Source organism: Canis lupus, chromosome 29 (genome assembly GCF_011100685.1).
Source record: "Canis lupus familiaris isolate Mischka breed German Shepherd chromosome 29, alternate assembly UU_Cfam_GSD_1.0, whole genome shotgun sequence".
Classification (NCBI taxonomy): Eukaryota; Metazoa; Chordata; class Mammalia; order Carnivora; family Canidae; genus Canis; species Canis lupus.
In genome coordinates, this window is record NC_049250.1 from 40,714,276 (window position 1) to 40,733,317 (window position 19,042).

The following is a 19,042-nucleotide window of genomic DNA, read 5'->3' on the forward strand; positions in this document are numbered from 1 at the left end:
TTGAAAAACAATCTCATTTTGTGGATTGAAACATTTTAGGGGAAATATTTGCTTTAAATTAATTCCAAGGCCCCACAACAAAATATGGATCTTTTCTCCATTTCTCTGTGGTGGGGGATATATGGAGGAGGAGAAAACAGATATCAAAAGAGCTTTGAAGTGTTTAGATCCGAACCACCCCTCTGTGGAAAGGCTTAGGGGGAGAGGGGTGTGAAAAAATTCACTATTTGGCATATTCTCAAAATAGTTTTTCTTTCATCTTTTTTTTTTCTTTCCCTCCTTCTTCTCCCCCAGGTTCTTAATTCTGAGGCAGGAATGATAAAGGGGCCCAGCAGTGCTTGCTCTTGGAACCAGATTCTAAAGCGGGAATGCTCAGAATCTTTTAAGGAAACCTGATCCATTGCATACATTTTAGTGTCTCAGGTGTGAGGTGAGGGCTCAGGGGAGTCATTTGGTGGCCGTCCCCAGAGACCAGAGCGGCTACCAGTCCTGCAGAAGGGCGAAGGTGAAAACACTTTGGCAAGAAGATTGGTTATAAAGGGTTTGGTTTGTGCTGGCACCAGGAAAACATTCCTCCCTTTTGTCTCTCCTTCCATCCTTTTCCTTTCTCCCTCTTGACTTAGGGACAAGAAGATCAATCTATAATTCACCCCAAACCCCTGGGAAAGGTCTGTTTCTGAATTCAGAGTATGAAGATTTTAGAAAAGCGACTCCGCGTACATGTTATATGTCTACCCTTCGCCAGGTCTCAGGAAGCTCTCTGATTATTTGCAGTTTAATGTATGAATAGTATCGCTCCATGGAACGAGCATAGACTGTGAATAGCTTAGAACCAGGCCAACTCAGAGAGATGTTGTGCTTAGCGAAAGCTTTTCGACTTCCTGAGCTTTTGGATTTTGGCATCTTGGATAGAGGCACGTGAACTTTTAAAAATCAACTTTGTTCACGTGTGATGTTCATACAGCTAGAGCGCGCCCATTTCACAGTACAGTTTGATGAGTTTTGACAGCTGTGCTCGCTAACCGTCAAGACCCGGGATACTTCTTTTACCCCCAAGATTTTCCTCACGTCCTCCCTCTGCAGCCACTCCAGGTCCCAGGCGTCTGACCTGCTTTCTGTCACTGTCGTTAGTCTTTTCTAGAATTTCCTATAAGTGAAATCATATAGTATTTGCTCTTGGTATGTCTGGCTTTGTGGGGTCACGTCCACGTTTTGGGGATTCGTCCGTGTTGGTATATGTGTCAGTAGTTTCTTTTTGTTGCTAAATCGATGCAGTGAGATACTATTGATGGACCAAGATTTGCTTATCTGCTTAGCCTTGGATGGACATTTGCATGTAGGAATAATGCAGAGGCCTTGGCTGTTATGAATAAAAGTTCTAAAAACATTTGTGTACTAAATTAAAAAAATTATTTGGATAAGCACTTAAGAATAGAATTGCCTGGTCTGATAAGTGTGTGCTATATATATATTAGCAGAAGCTCTAAACTGCTTCTCGTGGTTCTATCATTTTGCATTCCCAACAGCCATGTAGGAGAGTTCTAGTCGCTCCACCTTCTTGGTAACATCACTTTTCCAAACTTTTAGCTGTTCTAGTGGTGTGGTGGGGTCTTGTTGTGGTTTTAGTTGGCATTTCCCTAATGACACTGAACATCGGCTTATGTACTTAGGTTCCACCTTCCCGTTTTGTTTTGTAAAGTGCTCAAATTTATTTTTGCCCATTTTTTAAAATTGAGTTTTTTTTTATTATTTAGTTTTTTTTTTTAACGTATTCTGGATGCAAGTCCTTCACACAAGTGTTTTCTTTCAGCCTGTGGTTTGCCTTTTCACTTTCTCAATAGGTATCTTACGAAGAATGATATGTCTTAAATTTAGATGGAGTTCAGTGTGTCTTTCAAAGCTCACGCTTTTTGTGTTCGGTGAAAGGATCTTTGCTTTTCCACTTGTCATGTCGTTGTTGAGTGTCATCTGTTTATAAACAAGATATGGTCATTGAAGGAAAAGAACTAAAAAGGATCGTAGGGCACGAGTACCTGCTATATGCCTGGCTGTGTGCTAAGGGCTTTTTCATGTGTCATTAACCTTCATAGCAATCCTTTGGAGTATTTTTTAAAAAGATTTATTTAGTTATTTTGAGACAGCACGCGCATGTGCACCCATGTGTGGACAGGGGGAGGGGTAGAGGAAGAGCGGGAGAGGATCTCAAGCAGACTCCCCACTGAGCCTGGAGCCTGACATAAGGCTGTCTATGGGGCTCCATCTCACCACCCTGAGATGATGACGTCAGCCAAACCAAGAGTCAGATGCTCAACCAACTGAGCCACTCGGGCATCCTAATAATCCTTTAGAGTATTAAAAGGTATGTGATGGAGGCTCAGGAGAGGTTAAATAACTTCCTCAAAGTTATACAGCTGCTTGGTAGAAAGGATAGGATTCGATATTAGTCATTAATAATGGCAGTAGCTTCCATTTTTTTGAATATTTAACCATGCTATGCACTCTTCACTAAGTGCTGCAGGTGGGGTAATTTAATCATCACACCAACCCTATGAAGTAAGCAATATCATTTTGATGAGCAACCTGTGATTTAGAGACAGAAAGTAACCTAAAATCACACAGCTCTTAAGCTTGATTTTCCTCGCTTTATTCCAGGCCCTTTTAGAATTCATCTTTTAAGAAAATGTGTTGAGTTTCACATGTTTGATATGTAAGTGGGGCTCTTCACTGGCCTTGCTAGGCAACTGTAGCTTCTGTAGAAGAAGATTTAGGAAAGGACTGTGATCATATTTTTTTAAATCTTATTCCCCAAGTTGTATATGACTGTTTGCTCTGTTTGCTAAGGAGTCAGTTTGGCATTTAGTGCCAGGGAATCCACCCCAGTACTCATTTAATCAAGTTTTTATGAAAATGTGGCATCTTATTTTGGTTCTTTGCACTGATTTTATAGCCTTAATATAATGCTTTGACTCCTGATTCCCTAAGGACTGCTTGTGTTTTGAAAGGATAGTCCTCGCATTGTTTATAGAAGTTTACATTTTATAATAGCTTTTTTAAAAAAGCTGCAAATATGACTAATGGAAGCCTCACTTCACACCGTCTGCTGGTGTCGTGCTCTTTAGAGTGACATCGGTTATCACTCTTTCTCTGTTTTATTGTAAAGAGAAGTAGTAATTTTTTCTTAGCACAGCATCATCTCCAAAGTCACCGCAGAAGTCTCCTTTGATCTTACTCATTCTCATCCTTTCTCTCTCTTTCTCACACCCAGATGCAGCACACAGCCTACTACATACACACCTACGTCCACATACCCCTGGCAAGCAAAATTCTAAAAAGGAATCTGTTGTCCTAGGATACCAGACCTCCAAGAGAACATTCTAGAAGTTACTTTTCTTCCTCCTCTCAATGTATAAAAACTCTAGGCTGTCCTGTGAGAACAGGTGACTACTCAGTTGAAAGTTGGGTTACCCTTAGGAAGAGTTTAAGATTTTTCATGGGAATAGGTGGACCAGAATATTTTAAATCCAAACTCTTGAGGTCTGTAAGGTCACCAAATCTCTCTCCTAAGTAAATGATTTCAGTTGGTCCAACTCTCTTGGCCCTTAAAATTAGTCTTCTCTTCACTCGCTTCCTTCGGGAAGAACTCGCAACATTTCTACCCAAGAGAGGCTGTGTATGTAAGGCCTGCAATCTTGTCAGCCTGGGAAGACCATCTCTAAAGTAGCAGGAATGGGGCAGAATGATGAGGGGCTGTAGGCCCAGGCAGCAGTCCTCAGTTTAAGAACTAAGACCAAAGCCTTCAAACTTGTGTGTATTCCCCAGGAGTGTGTGTTGACTTTCCAGGGGGGTCAGTATGCAGATGGTTTTAAGGAAGTCAGTTGTCAGTCCTCACAATGCTACCATTTTTTTTTTTTTAACACTCCCAGAAAACTAACCTGCATTCACATTTATCTCTCAGTAGAATCTTACTGTGGTATGCCGGGATATTAGGCTCTTTATGGTCAAAGTAATAATTAGAAAATTTTATTTTGGAGAAGACTCCTTTAAAGATTCATCAAAGTCTCTCAATTCGATGGGGTTTTTATCTTTTCTTGTTTTGTTTATAGTTCTGTTTAGGGTAGAGCTGGATCTGTATCGGGATGTCCTGAATTCAGAGCACTCAAATGTTAGATTAGTAATTCTGAATCTTCTAAATGTATATTTAATCTTTTAAATGGGTTGTTCTCTGGAACTATTACATTTTTCGAGATACATTCATAAACACCCGCAGATAAAAGTTATGCATGACTTCTTTTGGATTTAGCATGCTATTGCATAAGGTAGTAAAGGCCTATTTTATCACATAGTGTAATGAATTATTTACTCTGAGATCAAACCTTCAATCTTCCCTGTATTTTAGTATATAACATTTTTAAGACATTTTTTACATAAAACAAATATATTTTGAAACGTATGATGAAAATTTTAGATTTCAACTTAAAAGATGGGAAGAGATATAGTTTTTTGAAGTTACTTTATGGGATAGATGACCAAGGCAGGCTGAAGACATGAGAGGCCATGCTAGAATGACCAGCACTACCTGACCTTGGGCAGAGGTCTTTGGTGGAAGTGACTCGCGTGACTATTTGCCATGCATTTATATACGTACAGGAAAGTCATCTGACGATCTGTCATGTGCTTATATACAGACAGGTCCAAATCCAACAGAAAGACTTATCATTTTTATCTGTGGGATATTATCAAATGTATCTTGAAAAATTTGATAGCCTCAGAAAACATTCCATTTAAACAAAGATACACTTGAAAGAGTCACGTCACTAACTTACAACACTGCCGACATTTTGAATTTAGAACATGTCAACACAGGTCTGGCTCCATCCTAAACACAAATATGTGCAAATAGGGTAATTGGTCATTAGGAGTGACTTTAAAACATTTTCGTGAATAATTATTTCATATATTTATTTTTAATAAGCTTCATTTACTCTTTATGTTGATGGCAATAAAAAGGTCTGATACCTCTTCCAAACTTCTTTGGAAGTTCTTGTTTATGGTGTAACTTGATTCTATTTCTATTGAGACTGTTCATTCTGATGTGAAATCTCTAATTGCTACAGTTGAGCCTAATGATTATGTAAACTGAAATGTAGAACGTGGCTTAGAGCCACGTGACTCTTAGTCCATTCAGGCTGCTATAACAAAATACTATAGATTGGGTGGCTTTAAACAACAAGCATTTATTTCTCACAGTTCTGGAGGCTGGGAAGTTCGAGATCAAGCCACGAGTAGACTCACTGTCTGGTGACATCCCACTTGCCGATTCATACACAGCCATCCTCTTGCTGTCTTCTCACATGGCAGAAGGGGCAAAGGACCTTTCTGGGTCTCTCTTCCAGGGGCACTAATCTCATTCATGAGGTTCCACCTCCATGACCTAATCACCTCTCCAAGGCCTCACGTCCAAATACTAACACAGTGGAGACTAGGCTGTGACAGATGAATTATGGGGGAGACACAGACATTCAGTATGTACTCTCATAAGTGTAATTTTTCTGTGAAGTTGAGTTTATTCTCAGAGGAAGAAGATCACTAGAAATAGACTAGTGACTTAATTTTTTTAAAAAACGATAAATATAAGATGGAAAGCAGAGGGTTTAACAATGAAAGTGTAAGTAGCTTGTGCTTAGAATGATTTTAGAAGGACACCTAAACAAACTGTGGCATTCAGGATAGCCTAGCAATCATGAAAAAGAAGTTCAAGTTTTGAGGGAGAGAAGACCAAGGCCGGGCAGGCCTGCTTGTAGTAAGTGGCATATGTGGACACATGAATGAGAAACAGCTTAGCTGTTTTTTGGGTTGTTTTATTTTGTTTTGTCTTTTCTGTTTAGTGCAATGATCTTTGGGTAGAAAAAAAATTAAAAGGAAACTGAAATCCAAGTAGAGAAAGGTAGGACTGAGTCCTAAATTAGTTCAGGAATTTTGGCCAGTGTGTCTCAGAATCCTACAAAAACTAGGGAATGATATTGCTGAGCAAATTGTTGTTAGAGCTATTTAAGGAATGGATTTAAGTGAGCAGAATTCTGATTTTTAAAAAATCAAATTTTTAGCCTGAGGGAATGGAAGAATGGCGTTTTCATTTTTTGAAGAATGAGTTTTCACGTCTTAAGTTGGGGAGGCTGCAGAAAGAGCTAGTTTACAGTGATGACGGAGGTAGGGCAGCTACCAGAATCTCAGTAGTCAACACATTAAGTCTGGAAATCTTTAGATATTCCAACAGAGATGTCGTCACATAGACAGATATCCAGACTTGGTGTTCAGGGGAGAGTCGGGCTACAGGCAATAGCACGCTGATGCTGTAAGTCTGGAGGAGATAATTTAGGAGTAGGTGTGGCTAGAAAAGAGAAGAGATACAAGGACTGAGTTCTGGGATGCTTCAAAATTCAGCTGTCAAAGAATTGAAGAGGAACTGGGCAAGAGGTAGCCAGAAATGTGAGAGGAAAACCCAAAGGGATATGGTTTCCTGGAAACCAAATGAAGAAAGTGTTTAAAGAAGCTATGAAGATGAGAGAAAGGCAGTAGAGTACCTGGACTTGGGTGAAACATGTGGCAAAGTCCCTAATGAAATTGTATTAACAAGGAAAGAAATTATAAACTGGATTTTTAGCTAGCTACCCAGTTATATTCAAGGATCTTGATGAGTAGAATATTATTAACTCAGGTAAGATGTCTTAAATTTTCAAAATCCTTGGTCCTCATGAGTAAACTTGAAAACTCCTGAAGTTCTTACTGTTTGTAATGGGAGATCAATATTTTTTCAATATAAAATTATAGTGTGTAAAATTCTTTTTCAGCCTTACACATTCCCAAATTCCTACAATGTAGATTTTGATATACCAACTAGGGAGTCCTGCCCTGCTCTGGAGTTAGAGAAAAGTCACAGAGGTCCCAGCACTCTGTTCTCAGCCTAGTCTTTTCAAATTTTTAAAATAAATTTATTTTTTTAAAGATTTTATTTATTTATTTATGAGAGACACAGGGAGAGAGGCAGAGACACAGGCAGAAGGAGAAGCAAGTCCCCTATAGGGAACCCGATGCGGAATTCGATCCTAGGACCCTGGGGTCACGATCTGAGCCAAAGGCAGATGCTCAACCACTAAGCCACCCAGGCATCCTGCCATTTTAAAAGAAACTTAAATTGTTGTCTTTGATTGAGGCATGAAGCAAGTAATTACTTTTATGGATGTTTTAAAGCTTTAACTAATAGCAAATAGATCACAAAATGAGATCTGAATTTAAAAAGAATTTGAGTAGGAGTTGGTGATCTTTTGGTGATTTTGGAGTGCAGGAAAGGAAAGGTTGAAATATTGAAAACATAGTCTTGATTAAAAAAAAAATCAAAGAATAATACCACAAACAGGCCCCTGAGTTTGAAGTCAAATACAGGCAAGAATCTAGAATAAATAATTAAAAGGATGGTTTGTGACCATTTTGAAAAAGAGGCAGCATGACTTAGCGTGTCATGTTGCCCTCATTCTATCCTAGGATGTGGTTCTCACACTGGCAGGGCAGGAAACTAATTTCTGGAGGTTTTGCCTTTGACAATAATCTATCATTATATCACTGAGGCATCATCAGAGGCTCTAAAGTAGAGTCATATAGTCACAAAGGTACATGGTTTATGGTCAGAGGACCTGGGTTTGGGTCCTAACTTTGTAGCTTATTTATGTGGTTCAGGAAAAATTGACCTAACCCCTGTAAATTGTAGTTTCATCTGAAAATGGTGAAAATAACATCTTTATTACAGATTGCTGTCAGATTTAAATGAGATATAAAGATGAAAGCAATTTCTAAATATAAAGTACTAATTATTAGTTATCACAGAATGGAAAACAGTCACCCAAATGATAGTACAGTAATCCCCCTTATCCATGGTTTTATTTTCTACAGTTTCAGTTCCCCATGGTCAAATGTGCTCCAGATGTTTTGAGAAAGACACCACCACATCCATGGAACTTTTATTACTATACTGTTACAATTGTTCTATTTTATTAATTTTTAATCTCTTACTGTACCTTTTTTTTTTACTGTACCTTTCTTATAAATTAAACTTTATCATAGATATGCATGAATAGGGAAAGCAGTATATATAGGGTAAGGCACTATCTGCAGTTTTAGGCCTCTACTTGGGGTTTTGGAATGTTTACCCCACTGATGAAGAGTGACTATTGCAACTACCAATAGCACTGATCAGATCTTGGTTGGATTAAATGGATCAGGAGCATGTAGAACAAGACAGATGAGGTCAACTTTGTCTCTGAAATTCTGTATTCAGGTCTATATTTTTAGAAGGATATAGGCAAATTGTATTGCAATCACAGAGCCTCAGCAGAATATTAAAGAGTATTGGACCAATATTCTATGAAGAAAATTTAAGGGATTGAGAAGACTTGGAGGTGGTGATGTTGGGGATGAGAGAACTATCTTCAGATAGATGAGGAATGTTAGGTGGTAAAAAAGATTTTGTTCTGTTTGGTCTTTAGGGGTAACAATAGGACAGGACGGGTGAAGCTAGACTTCTAGTCCTGGAGAGAGGACTTTCTGTTAGAGCTATGCATGGATGGCTACAGCAGGACTGGAGAGGTCCCCATCCCCCATCAATGGAGACTTTCTAACCATGGGCTAGATGGTGACCTGGTAGGGCGGAGGGTTCCTGAAGCAGATGGGTGGTCAAGGACAATGTCCCCTTAACGCCTGCTTTAGTCCATCATTCTGTGACATAGTCTTATTTATCTTTCTCTGTATCCCTGCACCATGTGATGTTCACGGGTGTGTCATACTCTGCTGCAACTGCATTCTCACGCTATTTAATCCTGGACTTCAAAAAGGTCATTTAAATTGAGATGTACCCTTTCATTTTTTTTTCCTGTTCTACCTTGACTCTCTGACACTTGTTTCTGACCATTTGTGTGCCTTAGAAATAGGAGACCCTAGAGAGACCTCATATTATGTGAAAGGATTTTCCAAGGCCAAACTAACTGCATTCAGTCTTTATCCCAAATGAAGGAACAACTTTGATCTGTCAGCTGTGAAAAGTAAACTGGGCATGACCTTCACTCATCACCAATCATCTCACTTAATGACATTTATTAAATTTATTCTGATATTAGATCATGCTCTTTCTTTGTTCTGTCATGTTTTTTTTTTCTGATCCAGAGTCTAATTATTTCCATTTATATATATATATATATATATATATATATATATATATATATATATATACAGAGAGTTTGAAAGTCTGATGTGTTGAATGTGAAGTTTTTCTCTATGTGGCTCATATTTGAAGACACTCTCTTGTGTTTGCTGATATTTGCCCAAGAAATAAGGGGAGAAAATAGATCAGCTTTAAAGTCAAATGTACTTTGAAGTACTCACTTCATTGCCCTGGAGACCTCGAGCATTTCTTTTGCTGTGTGGATTGTACCTTCTAGCTCTTTGGTTCTGTTGTGCCTTTTCACCCGGAAGGCCCCCAAATGACAGTTATTGCTTCTTAGAGGATGTAACTTCAGAGAAGCTGTCACCATGAATCAGGCTGCACCTGACTTGAAGAAACCTTCCGGGTTCTGACATGTTGCAAGCGTTTCATGCAACTGAAACTCTTATTTGCTGAACAGATATCAGAGCACCACAAGCAGGTGAATATTTTCACAGCGTACAGAAGATAGGCGAATCATTTTTCTCATGCACATTCCAAAATAAGCTACATATAATTGGTGTAGCACTTTATCGTAATTCTCAACTATGTTAGTACCTTTAGAACGCTTTCCCTTAACTTGATGTTTGTTATAATACCAATTGATGAACTGTTTAAACATGTTTAAGCCACCTATAGATAAGAACTAAAATCTTGAAAATGTTTCAAAATCATTCTAGATAAGAAAATTGTATCTATCATAAAACTAGAATTGACTCCACTCATCTGCTAGTTATTGCCCTTGAACTGTGAGCCATGTCAGTTGTCCTCTGTCCTATTTCACCTCAGAATGCTAAAATAACTTGGACAGAAAACACATGGAAAATTGCCCTGCTCCCCTTTTATCCCAGACTTCCAAGAAGGGAAAAGAAAAGGGGAAGGAAAAGAGAGATACTACGCATTAAATTTATTTTTAAAATTTATTTCTAAATTTTTTTGTGCCTCAGATATATAAGTAGGTAGATAACTCTTTTTATGGCTACATTCCTTTATATTGAATGAACTGAATTATTAAAGAATAACAAAAATCAAACCAAGGTTTCTAATTTTATTCCAATCAAGTATAAAATTATAAAGTAATACCAATCAAATTTTTTGTTAGAATATCCTTGGGAATAAGTCCCTTTTATTGAATAAACATGAACTCAAATAAATTGCTAGAATTATTAGTGATATGCTAGAAATAATGATGTTCAGGGTCGAGGTTAATAACCTGTGGAAGTGACTGATTTGATACCTTAGTTCTTGAATCTTCCCAGCATGTCACCAAGAATGACAACCATTTTAGACATTTTGACTTGAAATTAGGCTTGAAAATAGCTAGTCTCTTGGGGCGAGTTAACATTTAATGTTGGGCAAGTAGAAATGACTGCTGATTTTCATTCTTTATATTAATTCCGTGGGGAGGGTGAGCTAGTAAAACATTTGTGTGAGCTGGTCATTATTTGAAATTTATTTACCAAAGTGGCTTACGTAATAATCGTCCCCGTGCTAAATCAGTCAGTCAACAAGTTTTTATTGAGTCCCCATTGGATTAGAGTAATGTACAGTAATGATGTATTCAGTAGTGTACAGATGTATGCAGCAAAGATTAGACATGAGCTCGACCCCCAAGGCCTTACAAGCCATTAGAGGAGACAAACAGACACATATCATCCACTGAAATGTAACCAGATGACTTAACTCCCAGAGCGTGGAGGAGGAATGGCTGGACTGGGATTGTTCTGGTGGGTGATGGGATGGCTAAATGTGGGAAACTTTCATGATGTAGGTGCCCCGGTCTGGGGTAGATCAAACAAAGTTAGCAGCTTGAGATGAGAAAAGCATTCTGGTTTAGTGAATACAGTATAACTCAACAAAGATTAAAGTAGAGAATGGAAGTCTGTTTAATTTACCTGGAGGGTACAGCAAGATGGACAAGCACAGAGGTAAAACAGGTCGTGGAAAGAGTTATTTGAAACCAAAGCTTGAGCAGGGATGACATGAGAAGGGTCTCAGTCGCATATCACAAGGTCCATTTTAACTTTATTTATTTATTTTTTTAGGTCTTTTTTTTTAATTTATTTTTTATTGGTGTTCAATTTACTAACATACAGAATAACCCCCAGTGCCCATCACCCATTCACTCCCACCCCCCGCCCTCCTCCCCTTCTACCACCCCTAGTTCGTTTCCCAGAGTTAGGAGTCTTTACGTTATGTCTCCCTTTCTGATATTTCCCACACATTTCTTCTCCCTTCCCTTATATTCACTATTATTTATATTCCCCAAATGAATGAGAACATATAATGTTTGTCCTTCTCCGACTGACTTACTTCACTCAGCATAATACCCTCCAGTTCCATCCATGTTGAAGCAAATGGTGGGTATTTGTCATTTCTAATAGCTGAGTAATATTCCATTGTATACATAAACCACATCTTCTTTATCCATTCATCTTTCGTTGGACACCGAGGCTCCTTCCACAGTTTGGCTATCGTGGCCATTGCTGCTAGAAACATCGGGGTGCAGGTGTCCCGGCGTTTCATTGCATTTGTATCTTTGGGGTAAATCCCCAACAGTGCAATTGCTGGGTCGTAGGGCAGGTCTATTTTTAACTGTTTGAGGAACCTCCACATAGTTTTCCAGAGTGGCTGCACCAGTTCACATTACAAGACATCATCTGAAAAGAAAAATAGTTAAATGAAAGGCTTTTGTTTTGGGATTGCTCATGTGGAATTCTTCGATACTTACCATGTCTGGCTAATTTAAGACATGTGATGGGATGGGCATCCCAGACTGAAAACTATGCGTGCTATCTGCAGATTTCTGAACAAATGCCCCCTGCTCAAGCAGACCTCTGGTTCTTGACTGACCACCATCATTGAGCATCATGTGAACATCACTGGTGGATTTCTCTTTCGTCATTAGCCCTTTCCCATACTTAAATACTGTTACCATATGGACATGGCCAGTTAGAGTCTGCTTTTCTTGGCATCTTACCTTCTTTAATAATTTTAAGGAAATCGCCAGTTTTAGTTAAGACTTTCTAACTTGTTTGATTATGGAAGAAATGATGATGGCTGCTTCTTTGAACAGCTGACCTTCTCCATACGGTGTATGATAAAGGCACCCAATCAAAGGTTAGTAAGGTCAGCAACACATCCTAATTGCGGGGAATGGTAAATTTGCACTGCTAACTGAACCAGCCAACGAGTCTGAGCCTCATGTACTAACAAGGTTCAGTAATTCATAAACCATTTCTTCTTCATTAGGTAAAAATGGATGTCATTTTGGCCCAAGACAGCCTCACAAAATTGAGAATTTCTCCTATTCCTTAATTTTTAATTCAAATATACTCCTCTGACTCTTCATTCGATCTATGACTTACGTGTCATTTAGTATTAACAGCTTTCTTGGGCTTTACTTTTATTATCTCATTTAAACTACAAAATGGGGGCACCTGGGTGGCTCAGTTGGTTTGGCATCTGCCTTCAGTTCAGGTCATGATCTCAGGGTCCTGGAATTGGACCCCGTGTTGGGCTCCCTGCTCAACGAGGAGTCTGTTTCTTCCTCTCCTCTTACCCCTGTACCCCACTTGTGCTATTGCACATGTGCTCTCTCCCTCTCTAAAATAAATAAATAAATAATAAAAAAATAAATAAAAAATAAATCTTAAACCAAACAATGCTACAAAACAGGCCTGTGAGGTAGGTACTAGTATCTCTGCCTTCAGATGAGAAATTTGAGGCTCAAAAGTAATGTGATGTTTATGTGGTCACAAGACTGGCCTTCAAACCAGATTAGCCCGATTCCAGATGTTCCCATTCTGCCACACAACTACCCAGATTTTTATAAATGGTGATCCTCAGCCAACCACCAACTGACTCTTCCAGCCATGTTCTTATTAATCTAAAATGAGGATCAGAGAACATCATGATCCTTTTTTCCTTGTATTTATTCTAGTTAAATAAGCAATTATTTATTGGCAACCCATTGTGTATTGGGAAGTGTGCACCAGGGGAGCACAAAGATTAAAGAAATAAGATACTTGCTTGGCCAAGTTCCTAACTGGCATTGGTATTCCCTAGTCACCTAGGATACATTCTTTTGGATCCTTAGTTGTCCTATGTGCTTGGAGCATTCTTTCTTTTTTACCCAGTTTCCTAACTTTCTTTAGATTTAGCTCAGGGAAAGAAAAGGCAAACCTTAGCTTCCTGGGAAGTTTTCTCTGATTCTTCAGATTTATCTGGATGTTTGTCTTCTGTGAACCAACAATATTCAGTGCACAGTTCTGTTGCACCAGTTATGTTGTCACCTTGTTTTCTTTGTCTCCCTCAGGACTATACCCTGAGGGTGATAGCCTAGTCTTACTCATCTTTAGATTTCTAGCATTTATCAGAGCAATGAATGACCAAGGGAGGGAGCCCAGACAGTACTGTTGTTTAGAGGAGATTGTGAAGTTGGTAGAAGGAAAGAGCCACTAAAGGGAAGGAAGCTTCTCCGAGAAGTTGCAACTTAGTTCTGGACTTTACAAGATGCTCTGGATTGGGAGGTGGTAAGGAAGCAGGAGGTCACAACCCCTGGAAGACATGGAAAGCGTCTGTTTGAACTTTGAATCCAAATTTAGCTTCCTGTGTCTTCCACGGAGCTGTGGTTCCTAGCTCAGTACCTTCAGATTGTGTATCATGAGACTAATCCCTTTTCCTGGACAGCCCTGCAATGTTTGAAAACCAGGTTTCCCTGAGTCTTCTTTTCCTATGGCAGGACTTCTCTGATTCTTTCACTTTCACCCACACTCTTTCCGGAGCTTCTCATCCACGTGCCCACAGCACTGAGCAACAAAGGAGGTCAGGGCTTGTACCACCATGCCTGAGATAGAAGCTTCTATAAATAGGCTGTATTGCCTCACAGCTGCTGGTGGCCACGTCAGTTCACTTACTCACGTTAACCTTACCATCAGTGAGGACCACTGGCTCTTTTTCCTATATGTGGAGCCAGATCTGCCCTACCTGTTAGTGTCACTTACTCACCACTCACTTACTTCCTCCCTTAGTCATTCTATAAACATTTATTAAGCATCACTATGTGTCAGGCACTGCACGCCTGCCGGGAAGATAATAAGCTCTAGCAGAGTGTCTGACCGAACTTTAGGGGCTTGCATTCATCTCTGTTGAATAGCATCTGTTGCACTGGGTCTGGATCTTCAGTTATTTTTTATAGTTCTCTGTCTCCCCCAACTCCCATAGATAAAGCACGTATAATGTGTGTGTGCATGTGCGTGCACATGTATGTATGGATGCTTCCCTCTTGTGTATTGATGAATCTGATTATTGTCTACAGAAGAAAGCTTATCCTGGATGTAAATTGTGGATTACAGTCTTAAATAACAATAAAATTGTAACTGATCCGAGATGCTGGAGTAGAGGAAAACTGTGTGTGAGATGGTGGAGGGGGCTGGGTAACAAATATATGGAAAGCATGGGCTTTGAAGCAGATTGTCTGAGATGAAATGTGTATTCCATCATTTACCAGCTGTGTGACTGAGGGCAAAATGTTTAATTTCCCTGTATCTCAGTTCTTTCTGAATATATCCCTGTGTACTCAGGGATTATAATAGTTTTTGTACAGAGAGTTGTTGAGATAATTAAGATGATGTACATAAAGTAGTCATGCCTAAGGCATATCAAAGACTCAATAGATGACAGGAAAAATTATATAAGAAAAACAGTTCTTTATATTGCCTGAAAAAAAATCAACTCTCAAGGATGGAAAATGGGATAGAATGATGTCAAAGTCCATTATAATCAACTTTAGAAGTATTCAAACTAAAATCCTATTGGAATTTGACAGTGAGTTTTTCTGGGCTTCAGCCAGTGCCAAGAAATATTTTTGCCAGAGTGAAATATTTGTTGTAACAATGCTTACTGGTATAGAATTTGTCTTGGATTAGTAAGTAGTTAAATTAATAGTGAAAAAAAGTTAAGAATCTCTTGGTCTTAAATGTGACTTCTCTACTTAACATTTTGTTTTCCATAGCAACTCAAAATAGAGTTCGTGATTTTTTTTATATCCAAGTGGCTTACTTCTATCATATTAATTAGCTGAACATAATTTGTAGTTTAAATGGTAGATTTGTTGATTGGTGTCCGCTATTAAAAACGACTTGATTTGTTCCTATGTGCCTTTTTGAAGGACTTTAAAAAGAAGTCATGGGAACGACAATTACTGGAAAATAACTGGCTGCCTCATCTTTGGCTTAGGTGGTTTCAGTATTGTTGAATTCTCGTCTGTTTCAGAGCAAACCAAGGGAGTCTTCCATTGATGCAAGATTTAAGGATATTGCCAAACTTGGTTTTGAGGTACTTGAGATATTACTTATAATTTCTTAATGAATTCCAGCAGCTCTTTTTCAATAATTAGGGAATAAGCAGAGCCCTCAGCAGCATGCCAGTACAGTGGAGTAATGGCCGTTAAAGACATGAGCTTTGGGACTATTTGGAAACAAATGGTCATTTCACCAGAAAAGTAAAACAAACTGAGCAGTTTTACTCAACTTTCCTTCTTTGTATCCATGCCATATTTATAGGTCAACTCCAACTAGTCAGCCCTGGTGAGTTTTTTATTTGTCAGCTGTACGAACTTTCACTATGGCTGTGCTTACTCTCTGCTCTGATAGCAGGTACATGTTTTATTTTCTTTAGTGACAAAAGAGCTCCACTATTTTTTAAATATCCAATACAATTATAAAACAATTATTCAGAATTGAACCCAGTCAGCTCCAGTTCATCTTGGATGAAGACTGCAAATAAGTGCATGTGGATTTTGTCTCCCTATTTTGCCTTTTAGTAGCATTTTGATTTAACACATTCATTTTACACTAATGGAAGCATTGGAAGTAATTCTAAGTGATGGATATTAGTTCCTCTACCTCATTCAGGGTATAGCATTCTGACTATCTCATAATGTTCACTGTCCTTTGATTCCTTAAGAAAAAAGGCTCGCTTTCTACCCCTTATAATGACCTGCAAGGTGTTAAAATGTGATGAAATTGAAACAAGAAGGAAAAAAAAAATCTCAGTTAAAAAGTCCCTTTTTCAGTTGGGCAATTGGAGCAGATCGTTTTGTCTTTGTTGAAAATGTGCCGAATAATGAAATAATAAAGCTTTAACGAAAGAATTGGTGTGTGAGGAGGCAAGGGAAATAGAAAGCAGGCGGGCCATGTCTGTGTTAGGTTTATACACCATGCTTGGTGGATTTAGTTTTCTTTTTTGTGGGCTGTCTTAAATTGCTATTGCAATTTTTGGTTAAGTATAGCTGTTCTCAGTTACATAACTGCTCCCTTTGGCCTCTAAAAAAAGAAGGTACATTCTAAGGTCAAAAAGGAATCATGGTAAAAAGAACAGAGCATGGATGTAGTTGGGTCAAAAGATTCAGATTCCTAATGGCAGCACTCCAGGAGCTGGTGCTAAGCCTAGGTCAGAAAAAAGTCTAGAAAAGGTGGTGAGGAAAAGTCTAGAACTTGAATTATGCATAGTTCCTTCAGCAAATTTTTGCAGAGACTCAGGCCCTGAAGTAGTCAAGAGTAAGGACCTGAGAGGTTATTACCTCTTCACTTTGGAGATGAAGACAATGAAGCTGCACATTAACAACCAGGAAGGCCAGAGGCATGGCGTGAAGGCACCCAGCAGTTCAGGGGGAAAGCTGGCATTGCAGTGTAGACACAAGCCTGGCTTTTTCACCATCATAGCTGGCATTGTAAGTCCTACTACAGTGGGACTAGGAATTCCTACAGAGTTGTAGATGGTAAAAGAAGACAAATCACTGCACTGGGCAACAGAGGATCTATGTCAAAGTTGTTTCCCTGAATCTTTGATTAAGCGACCAATGCTCTAAACATAAGCTTTTTCATTTACAAACTGGGTATCATTTACTTCAATAGAGTCAATGGAATGAATGTTGTTTGTGAAACTGCTATGACAACGAAGGCAGTTCATGTGTAAGGCATCACAGAATACCATTGGCTATTCTTTCCCTAAGGACTTCTCCACAGCTATCCAGGGCTACTAGAACATCCCAACTGACTAGCACTCAGAGGACATAAGAGAGACAAAAAAAATTTCTGGCATCTCAAATGAACCTGCAGCCCACCCAGTGTGAAATCCTCAAGAAGCATGCTTTTAACTCAGCAAGTTGTGAACATTCATTTCGTTTATTTATTCATGAACTCATTCACTGAATAAATGAGGCATAAAAATATTAGACATAGTTCTTGTCCTTCTCTAACGGAGGTAACAGACAGACAAATAAATGTGATTCAGTATGGAAAATGTTGTTTATTAAGGACAGTGGGGAGACTAAAAGAGGAAGTAAAGGGTTATGAAGAGATTTTAAGAAGTGGTCTTAAAGGTTAAGTAATACTGGGACCTGCTGAGAATGTGAGGACATGCTGAGATTTCTACTGAGGGAGGAACCTCAGTGAAGTCATGAGAATGTGACAGAAGAGACGTGTGTGGGAAGTGGTGGGTTGTCCAGTGAGCCAAACGTTAGAGAATATGGGGAGACTAGTGAGAAATGGGTCTAGACAGAATGAAGTCAGATCATGAAAGTCCTTGAATAGCATGCTAAGGAGATTGGTCTTTGTACAAAAGACATGGAAGACACTAATATTTATTCTATCACTACTTTTTTAGGTTAAAAATGAGACTATGTAGTTACTGAAATATCCAAGCAATTTACACACATACAAAAAAAAGTTGGAAAAAAAAAAACCCTCCATGAATCCAAACCTCTGGAAATAAGTCATTACCGCTAGGTGAACATGGTGAGCTTTTTTCTATGCACAAATATAGATGAAAAGAAATATGTTTTTTAAAAAGTGTTCTGATTCTGGTAGCAAGGTCAGCTGAATTGATATAAACTACACACACCTTTCAACTCCACAGTTACAAAACATAGATATACTAAATATAATGTACAAAAATAAAATATAAATATATAAATTAAGTTGAAAGATTATTTTTGGCAGAAATAAAAGCAGCTTTAGGTTTGAGCAGTAAATTTAGGAGCAGATGCTGTTATGGTTTGGGAAGATATTAGAGTGGATAAGAGGATTAGAGGCTAAGATTTTAATGCCCATGTAAATATGGAAAATACAGCATCAAGCCTGAGTGAGACATGGAGCTGGAACAGACATCCTTGTTTCAAGCAGGGGTTCTGGAAAGAAAAGGCTGCTACTGTGGCAAAAGGAGACTGGTAAAAACCTATTCACTAGTTCAGGTAATATGACTAGAAAATGTGTTACTTTTGAAACTCTGGATGGGAAATATGAGAGGAATTAAAGCCTTTGGCTACCAAAAATCTTGTGAGGTTGGAATTTACCAGTTTAATGTTGAGAATGTCCAAGCTGGAAAACTAACATCAAAAGTAATTGCAGACCAAATGCAAAAGTAAAATGATTCTGTAATAAAACTTTTACACCCAGAGTGCCACAGGTTTTCTGAGGGTAGAGGAAAGGAGAGGAAACAAGGAAAACTTATAAATTCCATGGGGAAATGATCTATCATGTGAGAGAATCAGCAGACACTCTAAGTAGGAAAACTATTCCCATGAACTTGAGGTTATAGAGCAATCTGAAAAAAGACTATAAAATAATTAGGCTTCAAATAGTTAAAGAGATAAGAACTGGAAATCACAAGAGAGCAACACACTGAAGAAATAAATTTGAAGAACAAACAGAGCTTCTAGAAATATAGACATGTCATTGATATACCTGTGGATGAGTTAAATACCAGATTATATACAGCTGAAGAATTATT

The 19,042-nt window shown here is 38.6% G+C and overlaps 1 long non-coding RNA gene across 1 annotated transcript; it reads left to right on the forward strand.

Annotated features, from left to right (window-relative positions):
- The first annotated feature begins 3,393 nt into the window (after positions 1–3,393).
- Positions 3,394–17,466, forward strand: LOC111093235. The gene is made up of 4 exons (XR_005380930.1): positions 3,394–3,437; positions 9,549–9,689; positions 15,420–15,586; positions 17,265–17,466. It is a non-coding gene; the product is annotated as an uncharacterized LOC111093235 (long non-coding RNA).
- The last annotated feature ends 1,576 nt before the right edge of the window (positions 17,467–19,042 follow it).